Raw genomic sequence first — 7,268 nt, 5'->3', positions numbered from 1 at the left:
CAGGCAGAGCTCCACATGACAGTGCAAAGCCCAGGCGAGCATGTGCCCATCCAATCACACATCCGTGCTCTGAGTACCGCTCTGGTCGAGAAGCAAGAGGAGCACTCCCACCGTGCTCAGGCGCAGCCCCACTCTGGGGACAACTGGAGCACGTGGTAATAAGTCACTCTTTCTCTGGGCCCTTCAGAGCAGATGGATCCCACCAGCAGGAGTGTTTGGAAGAGACCAAAGCAGGAAAGAGATGGGGGGAGAAGAGGGACACCAACCGAGACTAGATTTCCCAGCCTGGTAGGGACCACCATCTCCTGGGAGGTACAGTCACCCAGGGGCCCAGCTGACCCAGACAGTCCTGGTGATACCCAAGTTTGGACTAACTGGGGACTGGCCCTTGAGCAAACCAGAGAGGCCAGCAACAGGCCTCCCCTGTCTTCAGGGGTGGGAGTGGCCATGGGATCAAGGCTGCTCAACTCATCCAGGGTCAGGCCCCGTGAAACCATGTGTCTCTCAGCACATGGGAGACCTTTCTGGGAATGTGAACCACCCTTTCTACACTTTTAGAAAAGAGAGAAGCTGGGTGGCCCAGCTACCTGTCCCCTTCCCACACTTGGACAGGGCCCAATCTCCAGACTGGCCGTGAGCCACGTACGTGACATCACATGACAAATAAAGAGGACGATGACTTCAGCAGCTGGTTGCCCCACTACCGAGATTCTAGAATCCTGTGGACAGTATTTATTGGGCATCGCCACTCAGAGTGAAGGCAGTTTGTACTTACTGGGACAGTGGTTAATGGTGTGGGGTACAAAGTGCTCCTGATGACAGTGTAGCCCATGGATAGTCAGGATACTGACGACAATGAAAACGAGCTCGCCTCATCTTCTGGTGGAGAGCCAGCAAGCGGGGTCCCAACTGATCCAAACCTGGATCCAAGGGAGGTATCAGACGTCCAAGGTGACCAAGCCGTGGGACAAGATGCAGACTCCCAAAATGATGAACAACCAGCAGATCAAAACCAACGGGCGTCCAGTGTAGAAGAAGACAGTGACCCCAGAACACTCTCCTTCCCGAGGAGGCTCTGGAAGATCGTTGAGGATGACGCTCTCGAGTCTGTGCGCTGGGATGACGATGGACACACCGTGATCATAGAGGAAGACCTTTTCCAGAGGGAAATTCTTCGCAGGAGAGGCGTGGACAGGATTTTTGAAACAGACAGCATGAAAACCTTCATTCGCCAAATGAACCACTATGGATTCAGCAAAACACGCACAAAGACCTCTTCAGTTCATTCTCTGGGGAACAAGAAAATTATGGTAAAGTAGAAAATATTCCTCTTACCCCTTTTCTCTGTTACACAAACATCTTTACAGGTACCAAGGTGAATGATATACGACAAGAGTTTCATTTGTGAGGACAACTTTAACATGACCTATTATTCATGGACAGATCCAAATCTACCCTTTGAAAGCATAGATTTTGATATTAAATGACCACGCCCTTAGATATATTCTGTGGGTAGGAGTAGAGACTCAGAGCAAGGGAATGTCAAATGTACAGACTGCCACCCTCACTTATGAATTGTTTCTCTCTAGTGAGGTCATGCTATAGGACACAGTGACACGTGCCAGCACCTTAAACACTTCCTTACTCCATCATCAAATAAGACTCCTGTGATTCTGGGTGATAAAAGAATGCACATCTTATCTCAGAGTGACTAAAATGTTTCCTTTTGTTTCAGCTTTACAGTAACCCCAATTTTCAGAGAGACTAGCCTGGGCTCCTTGAGAACATCCACATAAAAGTTGACCTCAGAAACACTGCTCTGCCAGCAACCTGTGCACCAACCGCAAAGAGAAAGAAGCTGGTACCTACGAGACATTCCCTGCGAATCCAACACATTAAGGCCAAGAAAGAATCCAACAGCAAGTCCCAGGGGGAAGCCCCAAATGTCCAGGGACCCAGTAACCCTCAGTTCTCCATCTTCCCTGGGGGTACCCGGTCTAGGGGCACTGTTGCTAGACATCCCCAAGGAAATTGTTCCCCTCAAGAGCCAAATGATCCAAGCAGGGGGGAAGACATCTCTGTGAATGTTAGGTTTGAGCCCAGGGCTGACACTGTAATAATGGAAGGTGCAGGGGACCCGCTCCCCAACCTTCCACTTTACCCTGGAATTGGTCTCCCGATGTCTCTGTATGACATGTGTTATTCCACTCTGATGGCTTCCCTCTTAGAAATGTCTCCGAGTGAGCTGCCCAACGAGGAGCAGTCGGAGTGCTGATTACACGGGTGCATTCTGTGAACAGTTTAAGGACAATCCAGGTCCCTAAACTCACAGGCCACTAAGGAATGATAAGAAGGGCCATTTACTAATGGTGAAGCCCTTTTTGGTTTTAATAAATCCAACAAAACCCCATGTTAGCAAATAAACCATGTAAATGAGAAGTGAGACTCCCTGTCATTTCTAAACTTCTATAACACACACATCTCACTGACATGAGACTAAAGATCCTGCCCTAGACAGGCTTTGTCCCCAATGTCCTCTTCCATTTGAGGCAGCTGCATTTCCACACACTGAGCAAAGGATTTTGCTGGGGACTATGGAGGGCTCGCCCAGCAAGATCCGGTCCCCTGAGCCTTGCCTGCTGCTCAGGAGACAGAACAGCCTCACTCCTGACCTTGGGAGTATCAACTTATATTATTCTCGTACCTTGAAACAAGAGATTCCTTCCTCATCGCTGTCCCCACACTGTTGCCAGGAACTTTCTGTTCCACAGCTGAGTGTCCCAACCCAGCACCCAGGGTCCCTCCAAAGAGGCTGCCCCATCTTCCAAGGGAGGTACAACCACTGTGTCCTGGCTCAGAAGAGACCAGACACTGCAGTCCATGCCTGGGAGGAAAGCCCATGATCCTCATAGCTAACCACCACTAGAAACTTTGCTGGGAAATCACACAAGAAAAACAGAAAGATTTGCTACTAAGTTATAACACTACTGATCACTTTGCAAAATCAGCCTCACTCAATGAGAGCTGTATCTCAGGTCCTTTGTTTGGATCTGAAGAAGCTCTGTGCTGCGGGCGACACATGGGCTTCATGAACCATTGGCCCTCATGACGGGGGGACGTGTGTACAAGAGACCTAGAGGAATCTGGAAGGATGGACAGCTGCATGTTTCTAAGTCTGACGTCCTCTTCGTCCTGGATGAGTCAGGCTATTGATGGCTGGTCACTCTCAGGCAGACATTCAGTGCCTGGACCCACGCTTTACACAAGGTCACCAGGATGCTGTTCAAACAGTTGATGAGCTCCGACCAGAAGAAAGACTGGGGAAAAATGAAGGAGCCCCAAACACTTCACAGTTACCTTTGACACAATTTATTTCTACAATCTAGACATTGGCAGAACCAAAATGACCACAAGAAGCCCTTATTCCCTTCATGTGAGCGCAGAAACCCATTTCTGTGAATACCACATAGTGGGAAGCACGCTACAATCCAGGGGTAATTCACACTTAACCTGATCTACATGCACGTGCACCAAGATGGCGAATCAACAGTGCCATGATTTAGCTGGTTTCTCAGCCACGTTCCTCTCAAGAGCCCACACACATCACACCTTCTGCCCCAAAGGGATCAGGCGCCCTGGGATGTCAACCTGGAATATATCCTTTCCCCCTTTGCTAGGTAAGGGCTCCAGTAACCACCTGGGGTGGAAATCACAGTCAGGTACTTCTGCTGCGGGTTGGTCAGGACAGCTTGGTTTTCCAGTTCCACGACCTCCTCAGGAGCTAAGTTTTCGGGACACTCCAAAGATTCCCCAATGTCAATGAGCCCTGTGCACAAAGAGAGAAACACACGGGTGGTTTTCCCTTCCATCAACTAAGGCCTGCCAGTGTGACAACTTGGTTATTCAAAATTACGGCCACTACAGACTTAGATGACATCACCACAAGGACAGGAAGGGTAGCAGGGCCTTCTCACGGAGCACAGATGATGAGCCAAACATGTTCCGGGAATCCTGGGTGAGGCCGAGGGAGCTCTCCTGAAATGAAGAGGACAGGGCCTGCTCCCCTGTGAAGCCACACAAGTAACGTGCAGGCGCCAGCAAGACTGCTGAGGGTAGGAGTTTGAGAATGGAAGGGCACCAGCCACTGCCCGGGAACATGGAGACAACGAGGCTCTGAGGCAGTTCACCAGGGGCAGGTGCGGATGTGGACCCCCCACCACCCACGGAGGTGAAGGGATTAGCCCAGGGTGTCACTGGTGGTGGGGACAGGGCAGGCAAGTGGAGCCAGGCAGGCAGCCAACCCACACAATGTGCTGTGCTGCCTCTGGTGGTCTCTGCCCCTCACTCACGCACATGCACAGCCCAGCACCACATGACATCATGGACCTGACCCAGCTTCACAGGTCAGAAGAGGAAACTGAGGCCCAGAGCAGAGAAATGATTTACCGGAGGTGAGGCAAGCTGGGCCTGCAGACCCCAGCCCAGGGCCCCTTGCTGCCCCCTTGAAGGTGTGTTGCTTAAGAAAATTGCAGCAAACACACAAACCAGTTCAAGCCAAAAGAGAAGCCCCCAAACTCCCCAGCCAGATTCAGGGTGGCAGCTCTTGGAGTCATCAGCACAACGATCAGCACATCGTCACTTACCAGCTACCTCTCCTCGGCCAAACTTTTCCCCTTCCTGAAGCAAGGCCTGAATCTGAGCGGGCGTCATCCCGAGCCTCCCCTGCAGCAGCTCCCACCAGGCATCGTCTTCCCAGTCCCTGTTAGCAATGTGGATGGCGATGGTATGGTTCTGGTGGCTGCCGAGCAGGGGACACCAACGTGACTCCAAGGTCTTGACCCCGTTTAAGTCAAAGCCAGCATAAGGCTGCCGGAAGGAGAGGCAACAGATCTTCATCTTCCGCAAGCTCTCTGTGCCTCGGTGGCCTGTGGGAACACAGAAGCTCATCACACATCAGTCCTCCAAGCTCACGGCCAGTGGGCCTGACCTTCACCCCGTTTCCCAGGTGCCCTGAATCCACACTGACCTCGATGGTTCACTGCTACCCTCTGTCGGCACAGCAGGCCCAAGGGAAGACTGGGACTGGGAAGGCTGTTATTTGGGTCACTCAGATCGACCTGATGGAATGCTCGGAGAGCTCACGGACTATGGCAGGGACAGCTAGAGAAAGGCACAGGCAGGACAGCGTGTGATCAGTGCTACGACAGAGGTCATCAAGTCCGAGGGGAACACGGACGAGTGTGGGCTAGTGAGAGTCGGGGCTGGCTTCAGCCCTCTGGCAGCACACAGGGACAGTCCTGGGCTCTGCTTCTTCTCCTGCTGCCCTCCCCACACCCAGACCTCGCCGATACTCTCAGCTCCCTGGCTGTGCCAGCCCCAGGCACCGCAGGCCCTGAGCTTCCTGGCTCCTATCCCAGGGCTGCTGAGCACAAGTCCTTGGTATCCAACCTCAGCTCAGCCCTAGGAGTGACCTGTGACCTCAGGTGTCCCCGTCAGGTGTCTCCTCCCGACTCCTTCAGGTGCCACCCTGTTCAACCCCCTTCCCCTGTCCCAGACCTGTGCCCTGAGAAAGAAATAATGAGAACGAGAACCACTAGCCTCAGTGCACACACACCTTCTTTGTGACAGGCCTTGGGGTGGGCACGATCCGTGCATCATCGGGTTTAACCCTCACTGCCAGGCCCACTCAACTGCTGAGGACAAGGAGGAGCAGGGGCGGAGCTGCTGGGTAAGCTGGGCTGTGAGAAAGAGCTGGGGGAGGATGAGCTGGGGGCGGGGCCGCGGGAGGAGGGACTGGGGGCGGGGTCGGGGGAGGAGGAACTGGGGGCGGGGACGCAGGATTACGAACTGGGGGCGGGGCCGCGGGAGGAGGGACTGGGGTCGGGGCCTTGGGAGAAGGAACTGGGGGCGGGGCCGCAGGAGGAGGGGCTGGGGGCGGGGCCGCAGGAGGAGGGACTGGGGGCGGAGCCCCGGGAGGAGGAACTGGGGGCGGGGCGGCAGGAGGTGGAACTGGGGGCGGGGCCCCAGGAAGAGGAACTGGGGGCGAGGCTACAGGAGGATGAGCTGGGGGCGTGGCTGCAGGAGGAGGGGCTGGGGCGTGGCCGCAGCAGGAGGAGCTGGGGTGGAGCTGCTGGCGGGAGCTTAGGCACTTGTGTGCTGCACCCTTAGGGAAGGGTCAGAATGGCAACCCAAGTCCTCAGCTACCTATCCCAACCCCCAGTGTGTACCCCAGAGGACAGTCCAGAGGGCACGGAAGCTGCGAGAGGAGCAGTAACACTTGCCTGGGGTCCGCGGGGCCATAGACTGAGGCTTGCACCGCAGGGCTGAACCCGAAGGCGGGCTCTGCTTGCTCCTAGCCACTCTGTAAATCTCCAGTCGTCATCAGACTGCCATCAGCCCCCTACTGAGAACCCTGCCAAGCCTTCTCCTGGTGCAGTCGGCCACAGCTCGCTCCAGCATTATCGCCTAACACTCTGTGCTGGGTCACATTGTGCTGCCTGGTCACTGGTCCCCGAACCAGCCCGCCCTGCCAGGACGCCTTGCTTTCTCTCAGACCATTCCCACAGCCTGGAAGACCCACCTCCTCTAGACCTGGCAGACCCCTGTCCTCCTTCAGGGCCCAAGTTTAAAGCCACATTCACTGCCCCTCCCACCCACCCCCAAATGTTAGGTATTTTTGTCTCTGAGTTCGGGTGGCACTTTCTGCCCTCCCCCCCCCTCCCTCCAACAGGTTCTTGTAACCCAGGGTTGTAATCACTGCAAGAGTCGGGACATCCAGCGTCTCCAAGTTCCTTGAGGTTAAGTCCTGTGGGTCACTCATTGCGGTAAGCCGGGTACCCAGGACACGGTAGCTGGTTAGTAAATGTTGGATCAACAGAGGACGGCTTGCTCTTCTATTCTTGTGAGATGCACCTGCTCTGTCCCTGGGGAAGCTCGAGGACATGAGGTGAGGGGGACAAAGTAGGTTCTCCATGGGACATAGGCCTCAGGGTTGCGAGGGACGCGAAATATCAGCAGCTCCAATTGTCATCCACGCCAGTGTCCCCTCCTGGAATCCTTTCCCCACCCATGGTTGCCAGCTTATGCCGAACCCCCGGCTCCTCCCTGCAGCAGTGTCAAATCATGAGTGAGCGTCCCCTTACTGGTGGGCTGCTGTCCTTGCTCCCGTGTCCTGTTGGTGGAAGAGCTGGAGCTTCCCTAATGAGTCGGATACAATACGTGGCTTCTAGTGGGGACAGCCATGACTGTGCTGTCACAGCACGTCCTCT

The 7,268-nt window shown here is 54.6% G+C and overlaps 2 pseudogenes; one reads left to right on the top strand and one right to left on the bottom strand.

Moving 5' to 3' along the window:
• Positions 1–830: 830 nt before the first annotated feature.
• On the top strand, positions 831–2,275 carry LOC134368542 (heat shock transcription factor, X-linked member 3-like; annotated as a pseudogene).
• A 1,328-nt stretch (positions 2,276–3,603) lies between these two features.
• Positions 3,604–4,896, bottom strand: LOC134366568 (EOLA-like protein; annotated as a pseudogene).
• Between the last annotated feature and the right edge of the window lie 2,372 nt (positions 4,897–7,268).

This window comes from Cynocephalus volans, chromosome X, assembly GCF_027409185.1.
Source record: "Cynocephalus volans isolate mCynVol1 chromosome X, mCynVol1.pri, whole genome shotgun sequence".
In the NCBI taxonomy this organism is placed as follows: Eukaryota; Metazoa; Chordata; class Mammalia; order Dermoptera; family Cynocephalidae; genus Cynocephalus; species Cynocephalus volans.
The sequence above is the reverse complement of the archived record's forward strand: the minus strand, read 5'-3'. Positions and strand labels throughout refer to the sequence as shown.